The following is a 7482-nucleotide window of genomic DNA, read 5'->3' on the forward strand; positions in this document are numbered from 1 at the left end:
ACACAGTGTGCAATTAGCAAATGATTCTGTCTAGGAGAATTAATCAGCGAATATTATTCTGTCTAGGAGTACTGGATAGACGGATGGATGGTTTATTGATCCAGAAAGAAGTGCTACTTGTGTTAGTATAGGTAATCGTATGGGGCCGAGTAAAATTCAGGATCAATTTCACGAGTGATTTCGAAGTTTTGAACATTTCAAAAAGTAAACTTGATCCTTAATTTTACGAGGAGCCATACGATTACTTGTTTATTACTTGTTTACAGGGCCAAATTCATACTTCGGAAGCCATTCAAGTTCACAACATTTGTCGTTCACGTTTTCTGAACCAATCAGGGCGCAAGACTATCTTGCACGTTCGAATCAGTTTCTAAAGCGTCTTTCATCGTGACACAAAAAAACTGCGATAGCGCCTTGTCTAACTCGCAGCATTCACATGCCACTAGAGAGTCGTTTATTTGTCTTTCTGCGGCCCATTTCTTAAACACGGAAAGCCAAAAATCCGTACTTTTTTTTTTTGGTATCTTCATTTTCGCTTGCAGCTTTCAATTGGTTTATCATTTCTTCGTCAAACATAGCGAAACGCGGCACTGCTGAGTCGGCAGAGTCAGCCATTTTGTTGAGAAAATTTGCTAAATTTTGTAACCGTAACCAAGCAACGAACTGGCCAATAGCATTTCAGAAATACGGCCCAGTGTTACGAAAAAAAAGCCCTCCTTGATTGAATTGAGTAATTTGGCCCTATGTATTATAACAGTAGTAATAACACAGAACAGCGCATCACACAATAGACTGCGTGCATATAAAATAAGACAGAACTCTTTATTAAAAACAAATAAAGAAGTTACAAGGCATGAAGACTCATTAGAAATACAGGCTATGTGCATAGCCCATGCACCTTGCACATCGTGCAAGTAAATATGCATTTTCTATTTTATTTTTATTAAATACTGTAAAATAAATGCATTTCCACCAAAAAAAAAATTAAAGCCAAAAGTTGTAACGTTTCACCTGGCAAGTATATTAATTATAACCATGTTATAACAGTAACAACACAAGTGACTGATAGACAACCGGCTTATTGGCAGACTTTCTCCTCAAGCAATACACCAACCACTCAACACAATAACTTATCACGTTTAAATTGTGTTGAATAAAGCCAAACATTCCGTGCATTTAATTGTATTTCTATACTTTAATACTGCGAGCTAGCTAGCATGCTAAGACCAGCTTTCTAGTATTCATGCAGCCTTCATGGGCTACCCTGAATTATTGTAAAACATGAGTTTTCGGCTCAAAAGTTATACACCAGCATCCATACAAGTTCAATGTGATATAACTAAATTCCTGACTGACTGCTAACCTTTATTATTTTATCGTGATGGGGGAAAAAATCGGTTTCTGTGTCTCATTCTAAGTATTATTATTATTATTATTGTATACATATATAATATACAACTTACTTTTACTAGTCGTACTGTATATTAATACATATATAATAGCTAATATTTCATTATTTACGATAAGAAGTGCTGATAATAAAATTGATTTAAGAAGGATATGGTGCACTTGGATGCAGAGATTTTATAATTAGGCTACAGCTTGGGTAAGTGGCAAAGAACACAAACCTGAGGGTGCAAGTGAAGGCAGCATAAGGTAACCTAATAGAAAGCGCTGACTCCTTTGTTGCTTTTCTAACATTGAAATGGATGGAGCAGGAGCTTTTTATTTTTATAAATCAGACTGTAATGTAAAGAAAATACTCACTCTCTGTGGGCAACAGCAATGCGTACGGCTCAAAACATGGTGATAGTTTGTTATTTGGGGTAGTGGTTTTTTTGCTTGTTGTTGTTTTTTTTTTTCCCCTCTGCGTTGCCGAATCACTGCTGCTGTCTGCGGCACCAACTTGCGGCGCATGCGCAGAGCGAACCTCTGCCTGAGAAAATCTGGCATGATTTTAGCCGCTTAAAGGATCAGGTGTGTCTCGACGTCGCCTGAACAGAAAAATGGCATCTTTAGTCATGCAGTTATTTCTTATTAGCTTTTTATATGTTTCATTTACAGTGGCTAAATATCAACTGCAGATACAGTCACTATTTTAATCCAAGAGCTTGCTTAGTGTCCAGTGAATAAAGCTTTAATAGAGTATTTATTACTGAGGTCGAGCCAGAGGTGGACAAAGTACCCAACTTCATTACTTAAAGTGCCATTCCACCATTGGATGTATTTTTTTGGCATAAAATACAATATGTTTTATGACAACATGAGTAGACAGAGAAATCTTTTAGCTTCAAAATGATATATCAAAAGGCGGCACGGTGGTGTAGTGGTTAGCGCTGTCGCCTCACAGCAAGAAGGTCCTGGGTTCGAGCCCAGTGGCCGGCGAGGGCCTTTCTGTGTGGAGTTTGCATGTTCTCCCCGTGTCCGCGTGGGTTTCCTTCGGGTGCTCCAGTTTCCCCCACAGTCCAAAGACATGCAGGTTAGGTTAACTAGTGACTCTAAATTGACCGTAGGTGTGAATGGTTGTCTGTGTCTATGTGTCGGCCCTGTGATGACCTGGCGACTTGTCCAGGGTGTACCCCGCCTTTCGCCCGTAGTCAGCTGGGATAGGCTCCAGCTTGCCTGCGACCCTGTAGAAGGATAAAGCGGCTAGAGATAATGAGATGAGATGAGATGAGATGATATATCAAACATAATTTTTTGACAACGACAAGTATATTAATTTTGCGACCAAAGTCACCTACCCTTTTAATTTCCGCGCGGTAGTGAAACGTGATGTCATCGGCAGGTTCCCCTTCTTGTGTGACGTGGCACAGATTATCAGCAATGGCGGATAGAACGCGATTGTCAGCTTCGGAAAAGAAGCGAAGGAAAATAGCAAGTGATGCCCAAAGGAGACGGTCGATGGTGAATATCGGCACAGCAATCGACAAGTGGAAATCGCGTTCTATCCGCCATTGCTGCTGATCTGTGCCACGGCACCAGGGGCGCCGCCAGAAATTTTGGGCCCCATGAAAGATTAGAATTTTGGGCCCCCCAACTTTGCCCACCCTCGTCACAATTGCACTATTGTCATTATTTGACTTTTGATAGCCCATGGACCTTGAGTTTGTGACTTTATTACATTTTATGTATTAACCTACCAGGGACTAGATGAAAACTGGTCAGTGACTAATTACTAATTCTGGTGCATTTACAATCACAAATGAAAATTCAAGATTTTGCATTTCATTTTGATCAATTATGTACGTATTTCTTCATATGTTGTAACCTCTATCCCTCTTTTATGTGTGCTGCGCTTTCTCCAGCTCCTCAATTTGAAACCAATGGTTTAGAACGTGTGAACATTCCACACACGTAACCATGTCAAACACTTGACTGGTGTCTGTTATTAGCAACACTTTAATCTAGCAAACTGTATATGGCGCTCGCTCATTAAAAACTTAAATCCTAAAGCATTTATGGGTTGTATTGCTGCTTACCTCCTTCTCGAAAGGGGGGTTCAGTGGTTCGGTAGGGCGGAGGTCCCCCTGAGGCTGAATCTGTGTATATTTAGGGCACCCCATTAGTTATAAAACTGGTTATTAGCACTAGTTATTAGCACCAGCATAACGTAATATTTCATCTTGTTTATCATAGAAGTCAGTTCAGTTATTAAAATGGAAAAAATGTCACTGTACAAACTGTAAAAGTGTTCTCTTGATAGGCTAATCCAACCATGTTCATACTGTTCATTTACCATTCGCTAATATTTTGAACACACATGTGAGCGATAGCTACCTTTCTTTGGGAAAAACTGAGTGACCAGTTGCCTGCCTCTCCGGTCCCTCTCAGCTTTCAGCTGCCTTTCTTTACGTTTTTGACAGCCACTCTTCATATTTAGCGATCATAGACTGTACGCACTCCACTGCTGGCTGGCTGGCTGCTGCACCGCGACACAGCAGCAGGTAGCGCACAGATTTAACGCATCGCACTTCTACCAGAACTGGACCGTACCATTTCGCAGAAGGGGGAGGGTTAAATGACAATATGTTGAAGAACTCAAGAAATAGATAACCTTGTTCAATTAGCTCATTTTACCAGATGGAATATTGCATTGTTGATATTTCAAAAGTCTTATTAAAATCATTAAAAGCATATTATCAGCCCCTTAAAGGGCCCCATGGCAGTGCTGGACGCCTATAATTGTTCTAACCTTTCCCCCCCTGGCGGCGCCCATGCACGTCACACGTGACGTGGTACACAAGAAGGGGAACCTGCCGATGACATCACGTTTCACTACCGCGTGGAAATTAAAAGGGTAGGTGACTTTGGTCGCAAAATTAATATACTTGTCATTGTCAAAAAATTATGTTTGATATATCATTTTGAAGCTAAAAGATTTCTCTGTCTAGTCATGTTGTCATAAAATATATTGTATTTTATGCCAAAGAATACATCCAATGGTGGAATGGCACTTTAAGTCAAAGTACAAATCCCACTGGTTGGCGACACGGCGGTGTAGTGGTTATCACTGTCGCCTCACAGCAAGAAGGTTCCGGGTTCGAACCTCGTGGCCTTTCTGTGTGGCGTTTGCATGTTCTCCCCATGTCTGCATGGGTTTCCTCCAGGTGCTCCGGTTTCCCCTACAGTTCAAAGATTCGGTACACTGTAATTGGCGCAAGCTGTAGTGGTTTCCCAGCCATAATGTACAACCCCGATTCCAAAAAAGTTGGGACAAAGTACAAATTGTAAATAAAAACGGAATGCAATGATGTGGAAGTTTCAAAATTCCATATTTTATTCAGAATAGAACATAGATGATATATCAAATGTTTAAACTGAGAAAATGTATCATTTAAAGAGAAAAATTAGGTGATTTTAAATTTCATGACAACAACAGATCTCAAAAAAGTTGCGACAAGGCCATGTTTACCACTGTGAGACATCCCCTTTTCTCTTTACAACAGTCTGTAAACGTCTGGGGACTGAGGAGACAAGTTGCTCAAGTTTAGGGATAGGAATGTTAACCCATTCTTGTCTAATGTAGGATTCTAGTTGCTCAACTGTCTTAGGTCTTTTTTGTCGTATCTTCCGTTTTATGATGCGCCAAATGTTTTCTATGGGTGAAAGATCTGGACTGCAGGCTGGCCAGTTCAGTACCCAGACCCTTCTTCTACGCAGCCATGATGCTGTAATTGATGCAGTATGTGGTTTGGCATTGTCATGTTGGAAAATGCAAGGTCTTCCCTGAAAGAGACATCATCTGGATGGGAGCATATGTTGCTCTAGAACCTGGATATACCTTTCAGCATTGATGGTGTCTTTCCAGATGTGTAAGCTGCCCATGCCACATGCACTAATGCAACCCCATACCATCAGAGATGCAGGCTTCTGAACTGAGCGCTGATAACAACTTGGGTCATCCTTCTTCTCTTTAGTCCGAATGACACGACGTCCCTGATTTCCATAAAGAACTTCAAATTTTGATTCGTCTGACCACAGAACAGTTTTCCACTTTGCCACAGTCCATTTTAAATGAGCCTTGGCCCAGAGAAGACGTCTGCGCTTCTGGATCATGTTTAGATACGGCTTCTTCTTTGAACTATAGAGTTTTAGCTGGCAACGGCGGATGGCACGGTGAATTGTTTTCACAGATAATGTTCTCTGGAAATATTCCTGAGCCCATTTTGTGATTTCCAATACAGAAGCATGCCTGTATGTGATGCAGTGCCGTCTAAGGGCCCGAAGATCACGGGCACCCAGTATGGTTTTCCGGCCTTGACCCTTACGCACAGAGATTCTTCCAGATTCTCTGAATCTTTTGATGATATTATGCACTGTAGATGATGATATGTTCAAACTCTTTGCAATTTTACACTGTCGAACTCCTTTCTGATATTGCTCCACTATTTGTCGGCGCAGAATTAGGGGGATTGGTGATCCTCTTCCCATCTTTACTTCTGAGAGCCGCTGCCACTCCAAGATGCTCTTTTTATACCCAGTCATGTTAATGACCTATTGCCAATTGACCTAATGAGTTGCAATTTGGTCCTCCAGCTGTTCCTTTTTTGTACCTTTAACTTTTCCAGCCTCTTATTGCCCCTGTCCCAACTTTTTTGAGATGTGTTGCTGTCATGAAATTTCAAATGAGCCAATATTTGTCATGAAATTTCAAAATGTCTCACTTTCGACATTTGATATGTTGTCTATGTTCTATTGTGAATACACTATCAGTTTTTGAGATTTGTAATTTATTGCATTCCGTTTTTATTTACAATTTGTACTTTGTCCCATCTTTTTTGGATGTATGTACATATGTGGGACATTCCACCGAATGGGTGCCATTTGCTTGTTGTACCACTCCCAAATTAAACTTAATTTGTTATATCTTTTCAACACTGATTATAATAACACACATATTTAACCATTTAAAATGTGTACTGGTCAACCTCAGGCTACGTTATTTATTTTTTTTACAAGGTTTGGAAGTCAAAGATGGCTGCATTTTTTTCAGTCCTGTTACCAAAACTCTGAAAGTAACAGGACTGAGTTATTCGCCTAGGATTAGCTAATACATGGAATTAAGCCACATGGCGTCATCGCTAATAGCATGACCACACTTAGCACATTCTAATGACTTACCAAAAATCTGTATTTTTAAAATAAACAAATATCATCTAAGAAATAATTTAAGTAACAGGACAGTATGTTGACATTGACCTTATCAAAGTTAAAAAATCATCAAATATACAGAAAAGTCAATGAGAGAACTAACTTTTGGTCTTCGCATGGCCTTCAGAAGACACAACTGATGTAACTTCCTGTTGAGCATGTGATTTATGGAATGTTCCAAATTTGTCAGATGGGGTAATATGTTTGGGTAACAGGACTGAGTGAAAACCCAGGGCCACGACTAAAATGTGTATTTTAACTAAGATATTGTGGATTTCTTATGAAAAAAATATATTTAAACCATGGATAGGATATGGAGTCACACAACAGTGCAAAAGAAATACTGTTTCTGAAGGATTTTAATCATAAAATTTCATAGTTACAGTAAGTATAAAGTTAGAGTGCGGGGACAGGTAACACATGCTATTTTTCAGTGTTTTAGGTAGTTTTTATTAATCCTTACAATTATATGGCGGCACGGTGGTGTAGTGGTTAGCGCTGTCGCCTCACAGCAAGAAGGTCTGGGTTCGAGCCCCGTGGCCGGCGAGGGCCTTTCTGTGTGGAGTTTGCATGTTCTCCCCGTGTCCGCGTGGGTTTCCTCCGGGTGCTCCGGTTTCCCCCACAGTCCAAAGACATGCAGGTTAGGTTAACTGGTGACTCTAAATTGACCGTAGGTGTGAATGTGAGTGTGAATGGTTGTCTGTGTCTATGTGTCAGCCCTGTGATGACCTGGCGACTTGTCCAGGGTGTACCCCGCCTTTCGCCCGTAGTCAGCTGAGATAGGCTCCAGCTTGCCTGCGACCCTGTAGAACAGGATAAAGCGGCTAG

General features: G+C 40.6%; 1 protein-coding gene across 4 annotated transcripts in view; it reads right to left on the bottom strand.

Annotated features, from left to right (window-relative positions):
- fam222ba (family with sequence similarity 222 member Ba) overlaps positions 1 to 1884 on the bottom strand; it is a 222570-nt gene extending 220686 nt beyond the window's left edge. For all 4 annotated transcript variants that reach the window (XM_060912365.1, XM_060912366.1, XM_060912363.1 and 1 more), the window contains exon 1: positions 1768 to 1884. The gene's annotated coding sequence lies outside the window, so the exon portion shown is untranslated. The remainder of the gene's footprint in view (positions 1 to 1767) is intronic.
- Positions 1885 to 7482: the final 5598 nt, after the last annotated feature.

Source organism: Neoarius graeffei, chromosome 28 (genome assembly GCF_027579695.1).
Source record: "Neoarius graeffei isolate fNeoGra1 chromosome 28, fNeoGra1.pri, whole genome shotgun sequence".
Taxonomy (NCBI): Eukaryota; Metazoa; Chordata; class Actinopteri; order Siluriformes; family Ariidae; genus Neoarius; species Neoarius graeffei.